The sequence below is a fragment of the Crinia signifera genome, chromosome 2, assembly GCF_055691185.1.
Source record: "Crinia signifera chromosome 2, ASM5569118v1, whole genome shotgun sequence".
NCBI classification, from domain to species: domain Eukaryota; kingdom Metazoa; phylum Chordata; class Amphibia; order Anura; family Myobatrachidae; genus Crinia; species Crinia signifera.
Genome location: NC_139218.1, coordinates 267,829,173 through 267,853,830, shown reverse-complemented (window position 1 = coordinate 267,853,830; position 24,658 = coordinate 267,829,173). Strand labels below are relative to the sequence as shown.

At 43.9% G+C, this 24,658-nt stretch overlaps 1 long non-coding RNA gene across 2 annotated transcripts; it reads right to left on the bottom strand.

Moving 5' to 3' along the window:
• Window positions 1-24,296, bottom strand: LOC146059042 (uncharacterized). 2 transcript variants are annotated; one of them, XR_014470117.1, is made up of 3 exons: window positions 24,220-24,296; window positions 1,234-1,299; window positions 1-241 (listed from the first exon to the last, which is right to left on the bottom strand). It is a non-coding gene; the product is annotated as an uncharacterized LOC146059042 (long non-coding RNA). The 2 variants fall into 2 exon arrangements; XR_014470118.1 differs by lacking the exon at window positions 24,220-24,296 and adding an exon at window positions 3,036-3,118.
• Between the last annotated feature and the right edge of the window lie 362 nt (window positions 24,297-24,658).

The following is a 24,658-nucleotide window of genomic DNA, read 5'->3' as shown; positions in this document are numbered from 1 at the left end:
GGAGTCGGGACTGGGAAGGGGAGGAGTCAGGAATGGAGGGGGAGGGTCAAGATGAAACAGTAAACCCCCCTAGAAGAAAAGCCTAGATCCGCCAGTGGCTGCTGCAGAGTCCTGTCCTGCGCTGCCCGGCCCACAGCACGGTCCCCCGGCGGGAGCCATTGCTTCAGTGCAGGAGGATGAGCGGCGCTGAGGTCTGGGAATCACCATCACCTCAGTGCATAGCATGCAGGGGGGCACCTGTCTGCGGGGGCGAGAGGCCATATTACTCAGCACAAGGCAGGATAGGAACCAGGAGAATAGAAGGAGACAGATAAGAAAGAAAATAGTCAGAAATTATAGTAAATCGGCGATAACTCACACTTCTCCAAACGAGCAGTTTTAGTCCCCCTTGGCAATGAACAATTTTAGCCCCCCTTGGCAACGAGCATGAAGGCCATTGGCATCAAACATGAAGCCCTTGGCATCAAGCATGTAGGTTAGTTGCACTTATGTGTCAAATGTGTAATGGGCATTACGGTGTGTTATATAGTATGTAATGGGCATTATGGTTTGTTATATGGTATGTAATGGGCATCATGTGTGGCCTTATGTGTAATTGGCATTAAGGCATGTGGCTTTATGTGTAATTGGTATTATGGTGTGTGGTATAATGTTAGGCCGTGCCCCCTTTTCACTGAGCAAGAGCCTCACTTACTACAAATCAGGGGGGGGGGGACACACTTGCTCCGGGCACCGTGCACCTAGCTACACCACTGTTTACCACATGCTCCTAATATGAATCGTCTGATTTTATTATAAGAGGCAAAGAATGTAACTTATAATTCTCTATGGGTTCTTGTAAAACTGAGTTACTTGCTTAGCTGCATTCAGAATGTATAATGGCATTAATTTTCACACACTGTCACGCTGACATTAATTACTCTGTAAAATAGATAAAGGATCATTGTAAACTGTGATTCTTCACATTTTTAAATGATTTGAATAACAGGCATGGCTGTTACCGAGCTTTATTCAATGGTGTATCGTGTAACTGCTACAATAAAATGTAATGGTATTAAATTAAATGAACTAGATATATATCATGTAACATTTTTTTTTACATAAATGTAATATCCCAGAACATGTGCAAATTAATTTTCTTGGCAGACATAATCTGCTTCTTCACTTTGTCTGCAATTGTTTAACTGTTATAAAAAAAATGTACTTTGTATTCTGTACTTTACTACGTCTTACCAAAATTTTAACATGCCAATTTTCCATGTCTTGTTGAAAGAGAAATGATCACTCTGTATTGGAATTCTGCAATAAAAATTAAAATATGTTTCAAAAATGTAAATTAGGAATGTGAAAAATAAAGCCTAAATTGAGGAACGTTTTCATCCACACACATTTTACTATAGCCATCAATTTTTTGCTATGTATTACAAGAAGTAGGTATTATACACATTAATTCCTAATTCCTTATACCATGCATTGTGGCAATTTAACAGATTTTTTTTTCTCAGCACATTGTGCAAAATCGTCTAATATATGCACCTATAGTACTGGATCTTTCTATGGTAATTGTGATTTTACAATGTGGGATTCCTTAACTTCTATTACTGTACATTGTTGTGCTTTGATTTTAATTTATCATTGTGTTTTGGTTCTCAAAACTTCCCTTTTTTTGTTTTGATTTGGATTGGGTGTTTGATTCTGTTTTTGTTTCCATTTAAAATAATTAAAGAATCATAAAACAGTGAACATTATGTATTTTGGATCTATTTACATCAAATCCAAATCTCAAGTCAATTTAAATCCAAAATGATAACAGACCCTCAGGTTTTAGTGGGACCTCTTGGGACCTCAAAGTGATTCTGAACTGGTACTTAATCCATGTTCATATTGCAGGAAAACCAATCCATACACCTTTTATAACAAACATTTTTATACTGCTTGTTTCATTTATTTATGCTTCACTCTGCATCTTTAAGTAAAGCCCATAGTTTTTACCTCTGAAAGAGACCCCATAGAATTTAACTGCTGCATTACTACTACAAGCATGGTTGAATAAAGATGAGCAAATTGATGTGCTCATCTTTGCTCATCAATTCAGTCAAATTTCATAAATGTACTGTTATTTTCCCTTTCTGTCTTAAGCGAAATCCTACCCTTGTCTCTTGGCACCCACATAGAAGGAAGAATACATTTAAACCCTTTCATTTCTTAATTGTCATTTGGCAAGGATTTGTTTGAGACAATTAATTAATACGTTTTTATCCATTACAAAATTGTATTTGTTCTATCCAACAGTAAGCATAACAATGGTTGTGCATAATCTCAGGGTGCTACTTTAAAATGAAAAATGACATGAACACTTTAATACTGTACACTATTTTGTCACTGCATATTATAATTCTAGTGTGCTTTATATATTTATTTTTTTCATGTTATTTCATGTTAGTTAGTTAGTTACATAGTTAGTTACTATATCCAACAGTATACTCATTAACATATTTTTTTTTCATTTTTAATCAGTATAATTCTAGTTCCAAAAAATCACATTATAATTAATGTTGTGTACAGTATCTTGTCATATAATTTTATATAGAGCATACTGCAGGTTATTATAGTACTTACTGTAGGCTAAGATAAAATGCCTGGTTACCTGAATGATATTTATTTATCCGCATACTGTTGTTACAACCAGGAGTTAAAATTGGGAGGAACAGTGTGTAGCTGAGTTCCACCACCTGCAATGGTGAGGTAGAACTAGTTCAACCACCACATTGGCCCTGCAAAGTAATTCTAAGAGAAAAGCATTCTAGTTTGTAGAGGAGAGCCAAAATCCTCCTGTGGTGCATCCACTACATGTATCGCTGGACAGGCTCCTCTTCTCTGTATATAGTACTGTCCTTCTAGATGCAAGATTCAGATGTGCATGCCGATGCACACTGGCTTGGTCCACGTTGCCTCTAGCTCTGGGAACGGTTGTATCACGAGATCCTACTTTCCCGTGATTGCTTAAGCTGACAGGCACTGTGTGCTCTACTTACCTCTAGGAGGAGACTGGATTGGTTAGTTAGTAGTTGTAATGTCCGTATGCAGGTTCATGCAAATCATGTTGGCTATCTGGTGCCCTGTTCACTAGCAGAGTAGTAGAAATGTTAACATAAATACAAAATCTCAACCATTATATACATTATAGGTGCTAATTCAATTAGCAGTGGAAATTTTTATTAATTTCTAATTGACCCCCTGGGGGCTATTCAAAAAGTCATGAAATGGGTACTTATGAAGGATTTGATATCGTGGTCTGATAAATGCTGTTCTTTTTGTGGCCATGACAAAACACATACAGGAATTTATTTTATTATTTGCAAAAAAAAATGTTGGACTGGGGTAATGGAAGTACTCTGAAATTTTCTTACCACAGAAAAATGTATGTGGCTAAATACATTTCCACCTAAATATACAATAACAGCTCATCTTTGGAGCATCATCTTTTCACAGATTGAATGCTTACTTTACCTTCAGCAGGGGTTCTCACTCTCACTGTTTTGGTCTTGGACCCCTTCATCCAATAAAAATTATTATAGGAATCCAGCAAGTTCCCACATAATGGCCACTACATGTGTGTTCAGTAGACCACACTTGCACAGTAGTATTGCAGAGGCACAAAGTGAAATTACCGCAATTGCTAAAGGCAGGCTGTAGTAATGGGGGATAGAAGAGCGTAACAGGGGGTGGAAGAGGGAGGTAGTGGGTGCTTACATATTGAATTTCCCCCTGCCCCCCTTCCCCTCCACAAACACATACAGTAACAAAGCTTGTGCTCAGTGCTCCCCTCTTTTCCTGTTATTCTCCCCTGTTGCTCCATTTCAGAACCTCTTGGTGCCTGCAGGTAACACCCCATGCCTATTTTATCTGTAAGTGTCTTACAGCTTTGACCCATGAGTGTCCTTTATGCTAGCCATGTGCCCACAGTGAATAACTGCATCTAGATACTAAGTGTGTACAGTATCTTTATAGTCAGTATTTTACTGCCACTTTGGACTCTCATGTGTTGCAGTCAACTGTGCTTCCTTTATAAATATATATATATATATATATATATATAGGACAAAGGTGTACCGGCACTCTTCCTTAAGGATGCAGATACTTGAGGTGCCTTTCCGTTTCTCAAGGAAAAATGTAACCACAAATAGGTAGATGGCACTCACAAGATTTGTATAATTTCTGCGCGGCGGCAGCAATGACGAAATGAATGAATCAACACAGGCTTGTGTCAACGTTTCGGGCAAAGCCCTTTATCAAGACATAAAGAAAAAACAGCAGTGTACTCACATTTATAGCAGACAGTGGGGGCAGGAACACCTCGTGCAGAAATCACCAGCACGACCCGGGCAGGTGATGAGTGACGTCATCTGGCGCACTCAAACGAGGAAAGCGGGGTCACCAGGGGCGTGCTATCAAACCCACAGGGTGGTTGCTAAGCAACCAAGAACGCTGTTCTGGCGCTTACAAACTGAACAGAGTGAATGTCGACTTGGAGCTAAGTGCGGGGAAACAAGTTTGAACGTGGAGCGGCTGTGGTGCTGAAAGCCGGCTGCTGATCTCTGCAGCGGTGTCCTATCAAATAAAAACGTTACAAGTTAGAAAGCAGTGCGGACATCAAAGACGTACTGAGTTCACAGCGGATAAAGAGCATCACGTGCATGGAACACAAAGAATCATAGTATAATGCATATAAACACACAAAGTAACCACAGAGTACTAATAAATGTGTGCTGCAATGAAAGAGCAACGGAGGAAAAGGGGGGGAGAAGGTGGAACAGAGAGAGGGACAGGGTTACAGCTGGAGGGATAAAGAGCAGAGTGGAGGGAAAACGGAGGTGGCGGGCTGACGACACTGCATGTGTCGACTGTGGGTGAATGGCTGGGGACAGTGAAAGGAGGGTAACGGTGGTGTAGGCAGAGTGTGCGGCCGGTGTGTGACAGTGTGGGGAGCTCTAGTGTCAGCGGGTGAGGGAGGGAAGTGGTGCCGGAGGCATACGGGTATGCGCCCGGCAGTAACAAGTGACAGCTGTGTAGGTGAAGTCTGGAGAAGTACCAGCCGGTGAGGGACAGGTGGCTATCAGGTGTGCGCCCGGCAGTACCGGGTGACAGCTGAGGAAGAGGGGTCTGAGGAGTGATGATGGAGATCGACCAGTGACTGGGATGCGCTAGGAAGGCGCTGCATACCCTGAGGAGGTTACGTGTGAGTAGGGGTGACAAGTGGAAAGACCTATGTTGGACTAAGTGTACTAGCCGCATTAGATGACAATGCGCGCGGGTGCACTGAAAAAGGGCAGAGAAGAAGTCCATAAGGACAGATGTGGCAAGGTGCATAGAGCAACCTTGTCAAAGGGAAGGTAGTAGGCAAGAAAATGACTGGGGTGAAGTAGGGTGCAGTGAGTGAAGAATGAAGGGACAGAACTAAAAAGAACTATGCGTGCAAGGTGCAGAGGACGTGCTCAGGAGTGCAGGGAAAAATGGTAAGGTGTCTGCAGCAACCTGAACCATGTGTGTCAGTTATAAGAAAGGCAGGATGGGTGTGGAATTAGAGAACAGACAGATAATGAAAACAAAATGATGTAAGGAGATGTTCAATGACAGGGGTAGGGACAAGACAACTAGAACAAGGTAGATGGATGAGGCAGGTAATGATGCTTTTAAAGAAAACAAGCAAATGGTAACATCTCATTCAGTCCATTCGGTTGTACAGTGTCTAGTTGGTGGATCCATTTGGCCTCTAGTCTTAATAAGGCTCGACCTCTGTCACCACCCCTCTTGTTGTCAGGAATACAGTCAATGATCTTGTACCTTAAGCTGGGGAGACTATGCTGGAAGGCCTTCCAGTGTCTGGCCACAGGTTGGTCTGATCCTTTGGTCCCCAGTGCTGCCCGAATACTTGATTTGTGCAACGCTATACGTTCCTTAAATTGCCGGATAGTCTTGCCGACATACAAGGAACCACAGGGGCATTTGATGTAGTATATGACGTATCTGCTGCTGCATGTGAGGGGGTGGCGAATGGGGATCTTGGTACCTGTTCTCGGGTGAAGAAAGAAGTCACCTGTTTCAAGTCCACTACAGGTGACACAACTGAGGCAGCGAAAGTTGCCATTTTTTCTGCGTAGAAAGGACTGTGGTAGAGACTCTTTGAAATTGGAAATGTCATTATGCACAATGAGATCTTTAATGTTTTTGCTGCGTTTAAAAGCAGGCATGATGGCACAATCCTTGAGGGCAGAGAGGTGAGGATCACAGGTGACGATGGGCCATATTCTCTTAGCCGCCTTCACCAAGACCTGGCTGGAAGTGGAGAAATATTGAGACCAAACGATTTTATTGGACGTCCCTGGTTGGTCTTTCGGAGTGAGCAACAAGTTCCTGTCAAGAAGCAGAACTTTTTCTTTCGTGGAAAGAAGTAATTTGGCTGGATAACCTCTAGCCAAGTATTTTTCGGACATAGCGGTCATCTCCTTCTCTGCATCAGCAGCATTGGAACAGATGCGGCGTGCTCTCAAGAACTGCGAGTAGGGTAGGGACCATTTGGAAGCTGGTGGGTGGAAACTGCTAGCAAAAAGTGCAGTGTTCCTGTCTGTGGGTTTGTGATAAACTGTGGTGATAAGATGAAGGTCTTCCGTTTGTGTAATGTGTACATCCAGAAAGTTGATGTCCACGTAACTGCTCGTATGTGTGAACTTGATGTCCGCGTCCTGACGATTGATATGTTCCATGAGTGTAAGGAAGCTGTCTTGGTTGTCATCCCATAGCAAGATGATGTCATCAATATATCGGTAGTAGGCTTTAATTTTGGTGGAGATTTCAGGGTCTATGAAGAACAAGTCTTTTTCAGTTTCAAACATGAAGATGTTAGCTAGGCTCGGGGCCACACAGGACCCCATCGCCACCCCAGAGTGTTGCAAGTAGTATTTATTGTCAAAAAGAAAATAGTTGTTAGATAGTGCTAAGTCAAGCAGATCCATGAAGAAGGCGCAATCCGGGCCTTTGTACAGTTCACTGTTGAAGACTGCCCGTCTCACTGCTTCAAGGCCCCTGGAGTGTGGTATGCTGGTATAAAGTGAGACAACGTCAATGGTGCAAAGAAGGCATTTAGACGGCAGGGGGGACAGAGCTTGCAGGTGTATTAACAGGGCAGTGGTGTCTTTCAAATAGGTGAACTGTTGCTGTACAATGGGTTGAAGGAACATGTCCAAAAATTGAGCTGCGGTGTAAAACAAAGAGTCTCTGGCAGCAATGATGGGCCTACCAGGGGGATGTACCGGGTCTTTGTGCAGTTTTGGCAGCGTGTAGAGAATCGGGGTTTTGGGGAATTCTGTGGTGAGAACTTGTTGTATCTCTGGCGGGATGGAACCGGCTGTCACAGCGTCGACCAAGAAGGTGTCGAGGGTCTTTTTAAATGAAATGGTGGGATCACCAGGTAATTGACGGTAGGTCTGTTGATCAGCGAGTTGTCGGGAAATCTCATCCTTGTAAGCTGCGAGATCTTGCACAACGATCCCACCACCTTTGTCTGCCGATCGGATGACAATATCAGTGTATTTACTTAAGGCATTGAGAGCTAGCCGTTCTTCATTGCTGAGGTTGGCTGGAATGTTGCTTTTTTTGGCATGCGAAGAAGTGATGGTCTGTTCCATGTGGCCCAAAAAGCTTTTGATGGAGATATTGGAGGAGTTAGGATCGAAGGTACTACTTTTATGCAACTGGGGTGGTGTCCTGGAGGTGGGTGTGGAGTTCCCGAAGTATTCACGGAGACGGAGTCTGCGGCCCAATTTGTACAGGTCAATGCGATCTTCCAACAGATTTGGACTGTGTGTCGGTACAAATGACAAACCTTTGTTAAGGATCGAAAGTTCAGCGTTAGACAGTGGGCGTTTGGACAGGTTGAATACTAAGTCCTCTTTTTTGCAGATCTTTTTGGCCTGCCTGATGCACTGGCCTCCTCTGCGGGTTGGCTTGTAGCGGGCAACGGGCCTCGAGATCTGGTAGTTGCTCCTGAAGGAGGTTTGCGTGGTTTGGTGCCACGGTAGTTTTTTGACGGTTCTACATCACTGGAGGAATGTTCACTGGATTGGTCTGTGTCAAATTTTGGTTTAAAGTTGCGTCTGGGTTTGTTCCTGCGGGATTGTTGTTGCGAATTTCCATAAGCCCAGCTGTAAACCCTATATTCCGCATAATCGCGGTTGACGGTTTCCAGTTTTGTTCTCTTAAACGTGATGAGATCTTGTCTGTATTTCTCAATCTGGCAGGTGAGGTCTTTAAGCCAATCTTGCGTTTTATCCGCTTTGATGGAGGGAAGGTGCATGGCTTCAAAGTCTGAGATTTTTTCTTTGACGATATCCAATTCCCTCCTGGATTCCTCTATCACCAGTAGGATGAGATCATGCGAGCATTTATTCAAGACAGAAGTCCATCTGCGGCAGAATTCTGGGTTGTTGCGGCCGATTGTGGGGATGTTTCTCACCCTGAAGCCACGAGGGATTTTTTTCTCCCTGAAATACTGAGACAGCGTCACACCGTGTAGAAAAAAGTCTATTTCTCTTTTTTTAAGCCGTGTAAGCAGGGTGATGAGGTGTTCAGTGGGCAGTTTTTCATCCTTCTCTGAGAGGAGATCTTTGAAGAGGATGGCTTCAGCCTCGGAGTCCGTGAGGACCAGGGTAGCACCCGGCGTGAGTGTGATGTCTTTGAAGCCAGGGATGGTGCTTTCTGATGCCATGGCCGTTCACCGTGCGTAAAACCAAGTGGAGGGATCACCAGTGGGGGGAGAAGGTGGTGGTGATGTCCTGGATGCCGAGGAAGTTTTGGCAACCACCCTGTGGGTTTGATAGCACGCCCCTGGTGACCCCGCTTTCCTCGTTTGAGTGCGCCAGATGACGTCACTCATCACCTGCCCGGGTCGTGCTGGTGATTTCTGCACGAGGTGTTCCTGCCCCCACTGTCTGCTATAAATGTGAGTACACTGCTGTTTTTTCTTTATGTCTTGATAAAGGGCTTTGCCCGAAACGTTGACACAAGCCTGTGTTGATTCATTCATTTCGTCATTGCTGCCGCCGCGCAGAAATTATACAAATCTTGTGAGTGCCATCTACCTATTTGTGGTTACATTTTTCCTTGAGAAACGGAAAGGCACCTCAAGTATCTGCATCCTTAAGGAAGAGTGCCGGTACACCTTTGTCCTACATTTTCCTGCTCCCCATATCCCATGGTCAGCAGAGATCCAAGGCACCCTCATCTTCTACCCCAGGAAAACTTCCTCGGCATCCAGGACATCACCACCACCTTCTCCCCCCACTGGTGATCCCTCCACTTGGTTTTACGCACGGTGAACGGCCATGGCATCAGAAAGCACCATCCCTGGCTTCAAAGACATCACACTCACGCCGGGTGCTACCCTGGTCCTCACGGACTCCGAGGCTGAAGCCATCCTCTTCAAAGATCTCCTCTCAGAGAAGGATGAAAAACTGCCCACTGAACACCTCATCACCCTGCTTACACGGCTTAAAAAAAGAGAAATAGACTTTTTTCTACACGGTGTGACGCTGTCTCAGTATTTCAGGGAGAAAAAAATCCCTCGTGGCTTCAGGGTGAGAAACATCCCCACAATCGGCCGCAACAACCCAGAATTCTGCCGCAGATGGACTTCTGTCTTGAATAAATGCTCGCATGATCTCATCCTACTGGTGATAGAGGAATCCAGGAGGGAATTGGATATCGTCAAAGAAAAAATCTCAGACTTTGAAGCCATGCACCTTCCCTCCATCAAAGCGGATAAAACGCAAGATTGGCTTAAAGACCTCACCTGCCAGATTGAGAAATACAGACAAGATCTCATCACGTTTAAGAGAACAAAACTGGAAACCGTCAACCGCGATTATGCGGAATATAGGGTTTACAGCTGGGCTTATGGAAATTCGCAACAACAATCCCGCAGGAACAAACCCAGACGCAACTTTAAACCAAAATTTGACACAGACCAATCCAGTGAACATTCCTCCAGTGATGTAGAACCGTCAAAAAACTACCGTGGCACCAAACCACGCAAACCTCCTTCAGGAGCAACTACCAGATCTCGAGGCCCGTTGCCCGCTACAAGCCAACCCGCAGAGGAGGCCAGTGCATCAGGCAGGCCAAAAAGATCTGCAAAAAAGAGGACTTAGTATTCAACCTGTCCAAACGCCCACTGTCTAACGCTGAACTTTCGATCCTTAACAAAGGTTTGTCATTTGTACCGACACACAGTCCAAATCTGTTGGAAGATCGCATTGACCTGTACAAATTGGGCCGCAGACTCCGTCTCCGTGAATACTTCGGGAACTCCACACCCACCTCCAGGACACCACCCCAGTTGCATAAAAGTAGTACCTTCGATCCTAACTCCTCCAATATCTCCATCAAAAGCTTTTTGGGCCACATGGAACAGACCATCACTTCTTCGCATGCCAAAAAAAGCAACATTCCAGCCAACCTCAGCAATGAAGAACGGCTAGCTCTCAATGCCTTAAGTAAATACACTGATATTGTCATCCGATCGGCAGACAAAGGTGGTGGGATCGTTGTGCAAGATCTCGCAGCTTACAAGGATGAGATTTCCCGACAACTCGCTGATCAACAGACCTACCGTCAATTACCTGGTGATCCCACCATTTCATTTAAAAAGACCCTCGACACCTTCTTGGTCGACGCTGTGACAGCCGGTTCCATCCCGCCAGAGATACAACAAGTTCTCACCACAGAATTCCCCAAAACCCCGATTCTCTACACGCTGCCAAAACTGCACAAAGACCCGGTACATCCCCCTGGTAGGCCCATCATTGCTGCCAGAGACTCTTTGTTTTACACCGCAGCTCAATTTTTGGACATGTTCCTTCAACCCATTGTACAGCAACAGTTCACCTATTTGAAAGACACCACTGCCCTGTTAATACACCTGCAAGCTCTGTCCCCCCTGCCGTCTAAATGCCTTCTTTGCACCATTGACGTTGTCTCACTTTATACCAGCATACCACACTCCAGGGGCCTTGAAGCAGTGAGACGGGCAGTCTTCAACAGTGAACTGTACAAAGGCCCGGATTGCGCCTTCTTCATGGATCTGCTTGACTTAGCACTATCTAACAACTATTTTCTTTTTGACAATAAATACTACTTGCAACACTCTGGGGTGGCGATGGGGTCCTGTGTGGCCCCGAGCCTAGCTAACATCTTCATGTTTGAAACTGAAAAAGACTTGTTCTTCATAGACCCTGAAATCTCCACCAAAATTAAAGCCTACTACCGATATATTGATGACATCATCTTGCTATGGGATGACAACCAAGACAGCTTCCTTACACTCATGGAACATATCAATCGTCAGGACGCGGACATCAAGTTCACACATACGAGCAGTTACGTGGACATCAACTTTCTGGATGTACACATTACACAAACGGAAGACCTTCATCTTATCACCACAGTTTATCACAAACCCACAGACAGGAACACTGCACTTTTTGCTAGCAGTTTCCACCCACCAGCTTCCAAATGGTCCCTACCCTACTCGCAGTTCTTGAGAGCACGCCGCATCTGTTCCAATGCTGCTGATGCAGAGAAGGAGATGACCGCTATGTCCGAAAAATACTTGGCTAGAGGTTATCCAGCCAAATTACTTCTTTCCACGAAAGAAAAAGTTCTGCTTCTTGACAGGAACTTGTTGCTCACTCCGAAAGACCAACCAGGGACGTCCAATAAAATCGTTTGGTCTCAATATTTCTCCACTTCCAGCCAGGTCTTGGTGAAGGCGGCTAAGAGAATATGGCCCATCGTCACCTGTGATCCTCACCTCTCTGCCCTCAAGGATTGTGCCATCATGCCTGCTTTTAAACGCAGCAAAAACATTAAAGATCTCATTGTGCATAATGACATTTCCAATTTCAAAGAGTCTCTACCACAGTCCTTTCTACGCAGAAAAAATGGCAACTTTCGCTGCCTCAGTTGTGTCACCTGTAGTGGACTTGAAACAGGTGACTTCTTTCTTCACCCGAGAACAGGTACCAAGATCCCCATTCGCCACCCCCTCACATGCAGCAGCAGATACGTCATATACTACATCAAATGCCCCTGTGGTTCCTTGTATGTCGGCAAGACTATCCGGCAATTTAAGGAACGTATAGCGTTGCACAAATCAAGTATTCGGGCAGCACTGGGGACCAAAGGATCAGACCAACCTGTGGCCAGACACTGGAAGGCCTTCCAGCATAGTCTCCCCAGCTTAAGGTACAAGATCATTGACTGTATTCCTGACAACAAGAGGGGTGGTGACAGAGGTCGAGCCTTATTAAGACTAGAGGCCAAATGGATCCACCAACTAGACACTGTACAACCGAATGGACTGAATGAGATGTCACCATTTGCTTGTTTTCTTTAAAAGCATCATTACCTGCCTCATCCATCTACCTTGTTCTAGTTGTCTTGTCCCTACCCCTGTCATTGAACATCTCCTTACATCATTTTGTTTTCATTATCTGTCTGTTCTCTAATTCCACACCCATCCTGCCTTTCTTATAACTGACACACATGGTTCAGGTTGCTGCAGACACCTTACCATTTTTCCCTGCACTCCTGAGCACGTCCTCTGCACCTTGCACGCATAGTTCTTTTTAGTTCTGTCCCTTCATTCTTCACTCACTGCACCCTACTTCACCCCAGTCATTTTCTTGCCTACTACCTTCCCTTTGACAAGGTTGCTCTATGCACCTTGCCACATCTGTCCTTATGGACTTCTTCTCTGCCCTTTTTCAGTGCACCCGCGCGCATTGTCATCTAATGCGGCTAGTACACTTAGTCCAACATAGGTCTTTCCACTTGTCACCCCTACTCACACGTAACCTCCTCAGGGTATGCAGCGCCTTCCTAGCGCATCCCAGTCACTGGTCGATCTCCATCATCACTCCTCAGACCCCTCTTCCTCAGCTGTCACCCGGTACTGCCGGGCGCACACCTGATAGCCACCTGTCCCTCACCGGCTGGTACTTCTCCAGACTTCACCTACACAGCTGTCACTTGTTACTGCCGGGCGCATACCCGTATGCCTCCGGCACCACTTCCCTCCCTCACCCGCTGACACTAGAGCTCCCCACACTGTCACACACCGGCCGCACACTCTGCCTACACCACCGTTACCCTCCTTTCACTGTCCCCAGCCATTCACCCACAGTCGACACATGCAGTGTCGTCAGCCCGCCACCTCCGTTTTCCCTCCACTCTGCTCTTTATCCCTCCAGCTGTAACCCTGTCCCTCTCTCTGTTCCACCTTCTCCCCCCCTTTTCCTCCGTTGCTCTTTCATTGCAGCACACATTTATTAGTACTCTGTGGTTACTTTGTGTGTTTATATGCATTATACTATGATTCTTTGTGTTCCATGCACGTGATGCTCTTTATCCGCTGTGAACTCAGTACGTCTTTGATGTCCGCACTGCTTTCTAACTTGTAACGTTTTTATTTGATAGGACACCGCTGCAGAGATCAGCAGCCGGCTTTCAGCACCACAGCCGCTCCACGTTCAAACTTGTTTCCCCGCACTTAGCTCCAAGTCGACATTCACTCTGTTCAGTTTGTAAGCGCCAGAACAGCGTTCTTGGTTGCTTAGCAACCACCCTGTGGGTTTGATAGCACGCCCCTGGTGACCCCGCTTTCCTCGTTTGAGTGCGCCAGATGACGTCACTCATCACCTGCCCGGGTCGTGCTGGTGATTTCTGCACGAGGTGTTCCTGCCCCCACTGTCTGCTATAAATGTGAGTACACTGCTGTTTTTTCTTTATGTCTTGATAAAGGGCTTTGCCCGAAACGTTGACACAAGCCTGTGTTGATTCATTCATTTCGTCATTGCTGCCGCCGCGCAGAAATTATACAAATCTTGTGAGTGCCATCTACCTATTTGTGGTTATATATATATATATATATTTAAATGCTGCTGTTTGCATATCTTTAATGTTCCTCTTCCATGTGTTACTATACTGCTTAATAAGTATCCAAAAATTAAATTAAGCTTTTCTGCCTAATTATCATGCTTAACGTCATCACAATGCTAAAACCCACATTATAATGAAATGATAACCTAGATCTTATATGATAAATGTATTTTTCGAAAAAATATCTGTATTACTTTGAATACATTTCTACTTCATGCTTTTGCCTCTCAGAGGATTTCATTGTCTGTGAGAAGGTGTCAAGCCTTGAAATTCCAAAGGACCATGGGTTTGAGTGCCTCACCTTTCTTTTATTATTATCTTTTCCTGTGGTTCAAGAAGGTAATGCTTGACTGGGCACTTTAGCGGGAGTGACCAGATTTAAGACAAGTTGTCTTTTTATCATCTTAACATTTTTAACATCTTCACATACTGACTTCAAATGTATTTCTTCAAATTTATAAATAAACAATATTAAACCATTTTTAATTAGGATTTTTATGGCTTTACATTAATTCAACATATAAAAGTATAGACTTCTTGGGCATGAAAATAAATCACTCATAATGCCAATGAAACTAAGTTGAGGGGTATTTTGCTTCTGTTCGTGCATGAAATTAGCTAAAATGTCACCAGTGGTTGTGTACCATGGTGTGTATGCACATAGACGCGAATGAAATGATAGGTATCAGAAATGTACTGGAAATGTACCAGCATTCCTGGTTGTTACATAAACATATACACTTACTATAACTACTCACATTGGAGAACTTACTCAGATGAAAATTTAAGCCATGTCAACATTCTGAAGGTGCTGACCAAAGGCAAGTCGAGTGTCAGTGGTATGTTGACCTTTCTCATGTCGATCTCTTGACTGTATATCTCCTGCATACCAATTCATTTGACATTTCACAAAATGGGCTTCCTACAGTGGCAAATGAAGGATTTTTAGAGGGGGGTTTCCAAATGTAATCCAAAATCTCCCACTCTGCAGCGCATTGGAGTAAGTACAGAAATCTGGAGGAGCGTTAACAGCCCTGAATAGTGTTTTTTAATACGGAATACAGTAATAATATTTAACAGTACAGATGGTCTATAGCAGTGGTAGCCAACTCCAGTCCTCGAGAGCTACCAACAGTTCAAGTTTTCTAGATCACCTAGCTGGGGCACAGGTGCATTCATTACTGACTGACACATTATAAATGATCCACAGGTGGAGCTAATTACTTCACTTATGATTCTGTGTGGAGACTTGGAAAACGTTAACTGTTGGTAGCTCTCGAGGACTGGAGTTGGCTACCACTGGTCTATAGTATAGGCTGTTTTAAACATTTAACGTGGTCAGGATATGTTTAAACATACAATAAATACACAAACATAATAGAATCAGTACTGCAATTTCTAAGCTCACAATCTCCCAACTCATAGTAAGGCTCCTGTCTTTTCCTCCTGGCGGCAACTCCATTGTGATGTTTGAGGGCTCAGATACACACATAGGCCCTTATTTAGATCTGAACTCAGTACAAATTTGTTTGGAAAATGGGCAGAACCATGTGCACTGCAGGTGGGGCAGATGTAACATGTATAGAGAGAAGATAGCTTCCACCGCCCTATCCTTCACTCATATACAAGGGCAGGTACCAGATCCTTCTCTGGGAGACAGAATATCCACGAACTTGACTGAGAGGAAAGGGGAGGATAAGGCAATGTATGAGATTTGGGTTGCCACACTGGCTGTTTCACTTAGGGCTTGGATATACAGTAGCAGCTTTTGGGGCTAATGAAATATGCATGAGTGATTCTCAGCCCAGTGTGTTTCCCCATTATCGCTGTGTACACACTGGGAAAAAAGACCCAGTAATGTCACTGAATGAAAACAGTTATTTAAATAATACATTTACTTTTCATGAAAGTTCATTTTACTTTTTGAGTAGAGTGCTGCACACCTGGAGGACAGTAGTTAATAAAATAAAATTAACTTAATGTGTCTGTTGGATAAAATAATACATTCTATGTTTAAGACCATCTGTTGTTAATTCATTTTAATGTATTTAACTTCTCCACATTATCATGTCTACTCATCAATAACATGTCTGAATTCTTAGGGCAATCTTTATATTTACAATTCTACTATTTTATGTTGCACACGGAAATGTAAATTATTTTCTTTTTCTGAGGCCACATAATGTTGAGCAACTTTAATTTTCTTTGTTTTAGATTCTTCTATTGGTTACGATGTAGAGGATAGACAATGTCTAGGTCGACCACTAATGGTCGACAGTGACTAAGTCAACATCAAAAAAGGGTCAACATACCAAAGGGTCAAACTACACTGCCAAAGGTCATCACAAGCTTATGGAGGATATAGACAAGTTCAAGAGTCCAAATTTTGACATGGGTTTTTCGTGATTTTTTACAAAAAAAATGTGTTTTACATACTCAGATGTCTGCTACTGTACTCCCTAAAACGTTGCATCAGCCATCTGACTAAACATGAGGTTTTCTCAAGTGGCCATCACAGCTAAGTAACTAAAGCCAGGAAATCTGCATTGGAAAATGCACCTTGGCCTTCCCAGAAGAAATCTAACTCTCTCTGCATATGTAATATTTGCCTCACCTGCAATGCAGCATGGTTTTGTTCATCTGCAAAAATTGTAGCCTTACTAACAGGTCTGAATGAGGCCACTGGTCCATGAATAAGGAGAACTCTTTCGTCAGCAAATAGTAATCAACAAAAGGGGGAGGGTGTACAGAAACAAAAGGGAAGGGAGGGAGATCATTCACATCATAGTGAGACAGTACAATTCAAAACAAACACAAGAAAATATTTCCAAGCGGTGAATCAAATAATCAAATTTTTCCACTGCAAAAACAGATATCCATCAACAACAAGAAGTAATGAAAATAAATAAATATATGTACAGCAATATATAAAACCTAATATTACTATTACTCTTCATTTAGACTAAATTTCAGTGGATAACTTCTTAATTACCCACAGTTGGACTATGTTTTCACCTACAGTATTTTCTAACTGCTGTCTTTTGTTTCACCGCTACCCTGGAAGGCATAATAATATCATGATCTAGCAAGGCTATGTGCATGGTATATACAAGAATACATTCTTGTTCAATTGTATCATCTCCTCTACTTCCTACTTTTGTAAACAAGGTAGGCACTATGGTAGGTAAGGAGTTATCCACTATTGCACTCAACAATCCTCAACAAAGCCAACTGCCTCAGAGACATCATGGAAACCCAGTTAATGGGCAAAGAACTTACTAGTATACTTCATTAGCCTGGATATAAAATGCTTAAGCCGACTAAACACTAAGCAATATTATAAACAATATTGATCATTTGAACCCCCCATTCAGTGCTTATTCTCAATATTGTTAATGATGCATGCTCCTATGGCTCCTTAATAAGCCCTCTGTCATCTGTGCTTCATGCTCAATGTTGACTATATTGTGTTAATATGGTTCAGTGTGTATGCCCTATATCATTCTCTCAGAAGCTCCAACAATATCATTAGCAATATCGCTCCCCTAGCATGTATTGCTCTTTAACTTGATTGGAAAGAATTACAGTACCTTAGTACCTTAGGGTTCCCAATCTGGAATACAGTTGATTTAGCTCCATATATATTGTGCTAGACTGTTTATTTTTTATATTATTAGGCTCTAGGATGGGGTCATCTGTCTATTTGCCCTGTAGGACCACGAGCAGTAGTCAAGTTTCCTTCAACAAGGGTGCTTTTCATGTCACCTTGCTTGCAATCACTGGAGCATCTTCCCACAGTGGCCACTCGATTTTTCCAGGGTGTAGATTTTGTTCTCCCTTTGCCATATCCTTTAAAACTGGCAAATCAGTTGCTGGTACAGATGGGGCCAGCCTCATGCTTGTGGGGGCTGGCGATAGAATTGCCAGCCCCCACCAGCTGCCAGGCCCCGCCATCCATCGGAAGGAGTGGAGATGGGCAGGGTCCCGCTGCCGACCACCAAGTGACTGGAACTTGCATGCATGTGAGAGGCTCGCGTGTCCCAGTCTAATGGAGTCCCTCTCAGCCAGCAATCACCAGCGGGGACATTCTGGCAAGCGCCGGCATTGAATGAGAGGGGCTCCATCTATATGTCCAGTTGGACTTCCTCTAAGATCACTTCCTGGAATAAAAGGAAGTCCCTGGATGAGTGAGTATGACAGCTTATGATTGCTGTAATAGTCCTTCCAATTACCCTTAGCCATTGAGATTGAAATGATGGTCGTCTTATATTTCTCCGGTGACCCTATAAATACAAAGAACCTGTACTTTTGGCAACCAAGGCACTGAAACCGCTGGGATCATAGAACCCACAGCCAAAGTGAGGTTACTGGCAGTAACTGCCAAGGCCAGGACCACATTCTGGTTAACAAGGACTGTTATCTGAAACCCATTTCTATTCTGTGGGGCATCCATGGTAAATTAGCTTGGGTATAACCCATCTCCTTAGATAATAAGCAATTCAAAGAATATTGCAGTGTCAATCACTCTGTCTGAACATGCCTAGGTTCTCCACATTCAAAATGGGATCAGCTTTTTCCAACTGGGTTTTTCACAGTAGGTCCTGGTCAGATCTAGGCCAACCCTGGTTTTTGTCTTGGCATAGGTTTTGGCGCAAAGCCGCATTGTGAAGTATCTATTCACCAGCACTCACTTTAAAGTGTTCAATTGCTAGCAGCGACACAATCCATTGGCGTGAGTTCTCTTCTGGCTTTAACCAATTCATCAGTATTTTGATTTACACAGCCAACTCAGTTTGGAAGGAAGCGGTACATCTGTCAGACCAGACGTAGGTCTACAGTCATTAGGTCAACCCCGGAAGGTCGACTGGCCCCAAAGTCGACAGGGTTAAAGGTCGACATGGGTCAAGGTCGACATAACTTAAGGTCGACATGGCCCAAGGTCGACATGGGTTTAGGTCAACAGCCATTAGGTCGACATGAGTTTTTCACTGTTTTTTTACCCGAATGTTTTTTTACACAGTCGACATGGACGCAGTTGGAGTTGAACTGCAGCCCCTCGCATCGCTCGCTTCGCTCGCGGTGCTTCGGGCACGGTGCTTCGCTACGCTCGGCACACTATTTTATTCTCCCACCACGCCCTAGTGGATGGTAGGGCATGAAATGCCACCTGTCGTCACATGTTGGCTCAAAAAACAGTGAAAAACTCATGGCGACCTAATGACTGTCGACCTAAACCCATGTCGACCTTGGGCCATGTCGACCTTTAACCCTGTCGACCTTGGGGCCAGTCGACCTTCCGGGGTCGACCTAATGACTGTAGACCTAAGTCTGGTCTGACGGATGACCGTTTCCCGTTTCTAACAATGTCTTTTAGTGCAATACCACTCAATAAAGCGCCCTGTCTGGCCTGGTAGCATCAGCATGAACAAGTATCTCTGCCTTAAAAGTCAAGTATACCGATGCCTTCTTCTCATTGTGGTCCATATGAACCTGTTAAGTACAGTATATCACTAGTTTATCTGCATGGTTTATTGATTTAAAGACATCTGGTAAGTGCTCTATCTCTCTCTCTCTATCTCTCTCACACAAACACACAATTGTTTTACATCATTTATTGGATGTAATTAATAAAGAATAGCTTATTTTCTTAAACACCCCGGTTTACTCCCTGTTGTGATGATTGTAAAACATTTATACCTCTTTCACATCGCACTTTTAAAACGGTATATTGCCGTTTTTCCCCATTTTAAAACGTTTAAGGCTGCAATGTGAAAGTGCCACAGTTGATTTACCGGTTAAAGTTAACCGGCATTTCAACACGGTTAAAAAGCAGAGTCCTACACGTTTTAAAGCAGTTTTTTAGGCAGTGTGAATGGCTCTATTTCAATGGCTTGAAACGTGTCCCTTGGGGGTTAAACGGGTTGAATTTTAAATGGTATTAAATTATTTTTAAAAAGGTTTTCACCCATTTCTGCAATGTGAAAGCAGTATTACTCATCAAATTGAAAAGATCTATGTGTGACGTCTGTAATGTTCTGATTTCCACAGTAGAATAATGTTATGTTTTTCTGCTTGTAAACTAATGGCATGTCGTTCTGGGCTTTGCACAATGAAGGAAATTGCATATACAGTATAAATAATGTTAAGTGATTTCTGAAAAACAGGTACTAAAAGGTAAAAAACAGATAATTAACTCTACTAAAACACAACCTGGTTGTTATTGAAAACAAAAGTTTGTTAATGTGGTTTATTTAATTTTATATTTAAAAAAATGAAAACAAACCTTTGAAAATAGATCTTTTGACTCAATATAGTGATCCTAAATAATTTAGGACAGGCACAACAAATTACCTGCTGGCTTATCTCTATTTGTTGATTTGTATAAATGCAATTTTAGTTTTGTAACTTTCCTAGAATATTTTATAATTTGATGTGTTCTTATCTATTTCTTTTTAAATGAATGTGGCATCTTATCCAGTCAACTCTTAGTGACCATTTCTGCTATGTGCTGTATGAGCTTCTGCAAATATACCCTTGAAAGTATAATTTCAAGATAATACATTTTATTTTCTGTGTAGCACTGTCAATTTTTTTTCTGTTTTGTTTTTGTTTTATCTCCAAGATCTCTCTTTGGCATATTAAAATCATGGTTGACAATATTTATTTAAATGTCTAAAAAACTTGGTAAACACTGTGCTCCTGGGGTGTAACTAGTCCTTTGTGGGCCCCATAGGAAAATCTTGAAAGGGCCCCCCATAGAGAAAAGGATTGATTCAATTGAGTGCACTGTGAATTGCACCAAGAGGAAGCAATTATATCAAAGAATGCTAGTACACACTGGAGATTAGTCACAAGTACCCACATTCTCAGAATAAACTGTCCTGTCGCAATGCTGTTTGCACCAGGCTCGGGCACAAAACAGCTTCACTGACCTAGTTTTGTTGGAAATACACTAGTTTTGTTGGAAATACACTAGTCGGACTGATATGAATCGCTCCAGGAGCTTCCTCCTGGCGTTATTCGAAGAGCTCTGAATTTAATCAACTCCAAAGATGGTGTTGGGAAAAGAGGGGGGATGAGGATAAAGAGGGGGGATGAGAAGTGGGGGTGAGGGGGGATAAGAGGGGGGAATGAGGATGAATAAGAAAAGGGGGGATGGGGGAGGATGAAAAGAGGGGACAAGTGGGAGCCAAGAAGTGGGAGGACCAGGGAGGGAACAAAGAGGAGGATGAGGGGTGAGGACAAAGAGGGTGTGGTGGAATGGAGGATGAAGATGGTAAGGACGAGTAGGATGGACAAGGGGGGTGGCGAGGAGGGAGGATGGTGATAATGGGTATGAAAGGAGAACATTGTTCCAAATAATTATACCTTCCCCTTCCTGCAGTACAGATGGAACTGTGCTCTGTCCCTCTCTCTGCCTTGTCAGTAAAAACATTGCTTTTACCTCCAGGATAGTGGGACTGCTACTGCTGCCTCTGCTTCTTCAGCCAAGGTCTCTCCCTTCTTCAGCCAGGCGCTGGGTCCCCCACTGCCTTATCCCAGCAACAGGTCCCCCGCTGCCTCAGCCCAGCGCTGTCTCCCAGTGCCAGGTCCCTCGCTGCCTCTGCCCCAGTCCCCCGCAGCACTGCCTCTGCCCAGAACCATGTCTTCCGCTGCTGGATCCCCTGCTTCTTCAGTGCTGTGTCCTCCGCTGCCTCATGCTGTGGCACAGTGCTGTGTCTTCCACGCCGGGTCCTACCACTCAGTGGCCTCCTGCTGTTGCTTCCACCAGTGCTGCAGGGTCCTTTAATTGCCCTTTTTTTTAAAGTCTAAAGGGTGCAGGGGTGCCTTTGGGGCCCACCCAAGCCTCCGGGCCACATAGCAACTGCACCCCCCTCACCCTCTATAGTTACGCCACTGCTGTGCTCAGTACATCTATAAAATATACAGCAAGCAATACACCTGACATTTCTATTGTTGGAGAGAAAAAAGTGTCTAGCACTGTATTTTGAATTAGAAAATTGAGCTGAACAATTACAAAACTGGATTAATAAAGAAAACAAAAACATACTGTAGCTGGAGGTGATGGTGAAAAAAGTTAAATACATCCCTAAGGCTTGATTTATGCTGTAAAGTGATAAGATTAATATTTGTATGAAATATTAATATTTCAACAGAGCCTAAAAATTTTCATTAAGTAATGTGATATAACAACTACACCAGCAAACATGAAACTTTAGAGGCAGACTAAAACATGTTCACAAGCTAATGCAGGATTTTATGGGAGGGGGATGTTTTTAAATATAAGCAAGGTGTACAGATGGAGCACCTCTCAGTCAGCGCCGGGGCTTGCCAGAATGCCCCCACTGGCAAGATGGCACTCCATCTGACTGACACGTGCAAGTGTCCCACACAAACACACGCGCATCCCAGTTTCTGGGTGGAAGGGGACGCGAACCCTGCTAATCTCCGCTTCAGGCAGACAGGCAGGGTTAGGGTGGGGGTGCGGGCGCTCGGTGGGGACCGTCAGGGAGCTCCGTTGGAAGGGGATGCATGTGCCTCCCCTTACGGCGGCTGGTGGTTGGCGATCTGACCGCCAGACCCCATCTAGAAGAGAGCAGCTTCATCTGTATGTGACAATATATTACACACACATATAAACATATACTATATACCAGTGGTTCACAAACTCGGTCACCCAGTGGTAGTTACTGAGCACACCAACTACAAATATCGGTACTTATATGTGATTGGGTGCCCACTTACCTATTTGCTTAGTTTTACGCGTCCCCTCGATAAGTCTGTTTTGACTTCACAGCACGATCGATTATAGGATGACTGTGCGCATGTGCGAGTTGTCTGCATGAAGAGGCTAGGCTTTGCTGGCTGCTTGCAGGGTGATTGACACCCTGTGGCCATTTGGGCGTGGTAACCATGCTTTTCCTGGGAATGCCCCAGAAAATGCAGGTGTTCTCTCGCCGTTGAGAGGGAGGGATGCCAATGTCATCAGCAGCCTCCTTATCCCCTCCGATTTTTCAGCACTAAGTAAGTCAGGACTTTGTGCATTGAACAGAGGGGAAACCCATTGAAGAGTGATTCCGAATGGGTTTTCACCTCATGTGAATGGCTGCAAATGCATTCGCAGCCATGCACATGGGTGAGAGTTCACTCAGATGGGGAGGTGTGCGACAGCCTTTTCCTGCTAGCTGGGCTCCAAAAACTCGCAGCCCAGTGAGCAGGACTAAATCGGGCCTATTCTGTATTTTTTTATATATATTTCTTATAAATGAGGTCTACGAATGGTTGCTCAATGTCCTGCATGATGGTAATTGTGGTTCTCCAATTACCATCAGGCAATAGGTTTGCTGAGATCTATAGTCCTATTTTAGACAATATTATATAAATCTGACCTTAAAATAAAGCTATTAGCCTTAGACCCTCCAGAAAGGTTGTGCTGAAACCTGAGAGCTATCTGGGGATAGATCCCAGGTTTCAGCACAGGCCTGGAGTAGACTAGTGAGGGTTGTTTACTTTATTGGGGGATCCTCACTTCTCAAGCAATCATTGGCCTGAGTTCATTAGTTAGTCTTTCAAGCCTTAAATTCAAATAATAGAAATATACTTTGGCAGCATTTTTTATATAATACAACATTTTTCTATTTAGTTGTATAATAAGTTGGTGGATTTTTACATAAAAGCTACAGTATGAGGACAGTGATATCAAAGGTGCATTTCCCATTCAGCATTTTCAAAGCTGAAGATTGGTTTTAGCCTCCTGGATTCACCACTTCAGTGGTATGCCTGGAAATCTTTGAGGGCCGGCTGCATTACCAACACTTGCCACCCTGGAAGACTTCCAGGGTGTGTTAGTAGCTGTGTGCCAGAGATGCCTTGCCCACAGCGCATATGCACTGTGTGTGCACCATCTGGCAGTGCCACTAGCATGGCTGCTCCCTGCCAATCACCCACCCAAACGACCACCCATGCCACTCCCCACTGCTCAGCTCTAGCTTACACACCTATAGCCAGCTTCTGATCTTATCAGAACTCACAGACTGGCAGCCGCAGTAAGTGATTGCTATTTGCTCTGGACCGTGAGCTCTGGTGCCATCTTTGAAATTGCCATTAGAGTCCACAAGGGCATGGAAAAGTGCGACCTCCGCTCTCCTCCCCTCAGAGATAGAAGGAACCAGAAGCAGCAGCAGTGGCAGCTCAGCAACAGAAGCAGAGGTGATGACTACTTACTTTCAGTATCCTTCAGGATTATGACAGCTGGGATGCCACTGTTGATATTCTGACTGTCAGGATCCTGACTGCATCCCTGATCCTTATCTGAAAAGTGAATGTATGATTTTGAAACCTATAGAAATAATTTTTTATTCAGTTTTTATTGATTGACTGGAAGCTAATAAAATTTCAGAATACCATAAGCTGTAGTTAAGAGAGTATTTTCTAAACTACAACTGCTGGCACTAGCATGCGTGGGGCCCACCTAGCACAGGGCAAGGCAACCCCGCACACAGGTTCCTGCCCAGCGATGTGCCCATAAAAATTTGCGGACACAACACTAATGTGTGAGCGTTTCGCTACACAGGGAAGTGCCCCCACATCATTGGCTTCCCATGTGTTGGGTCACAGTGGCTGTGTTTGAGACATCATACAGTTACCATGGCCCTCCTTCCAA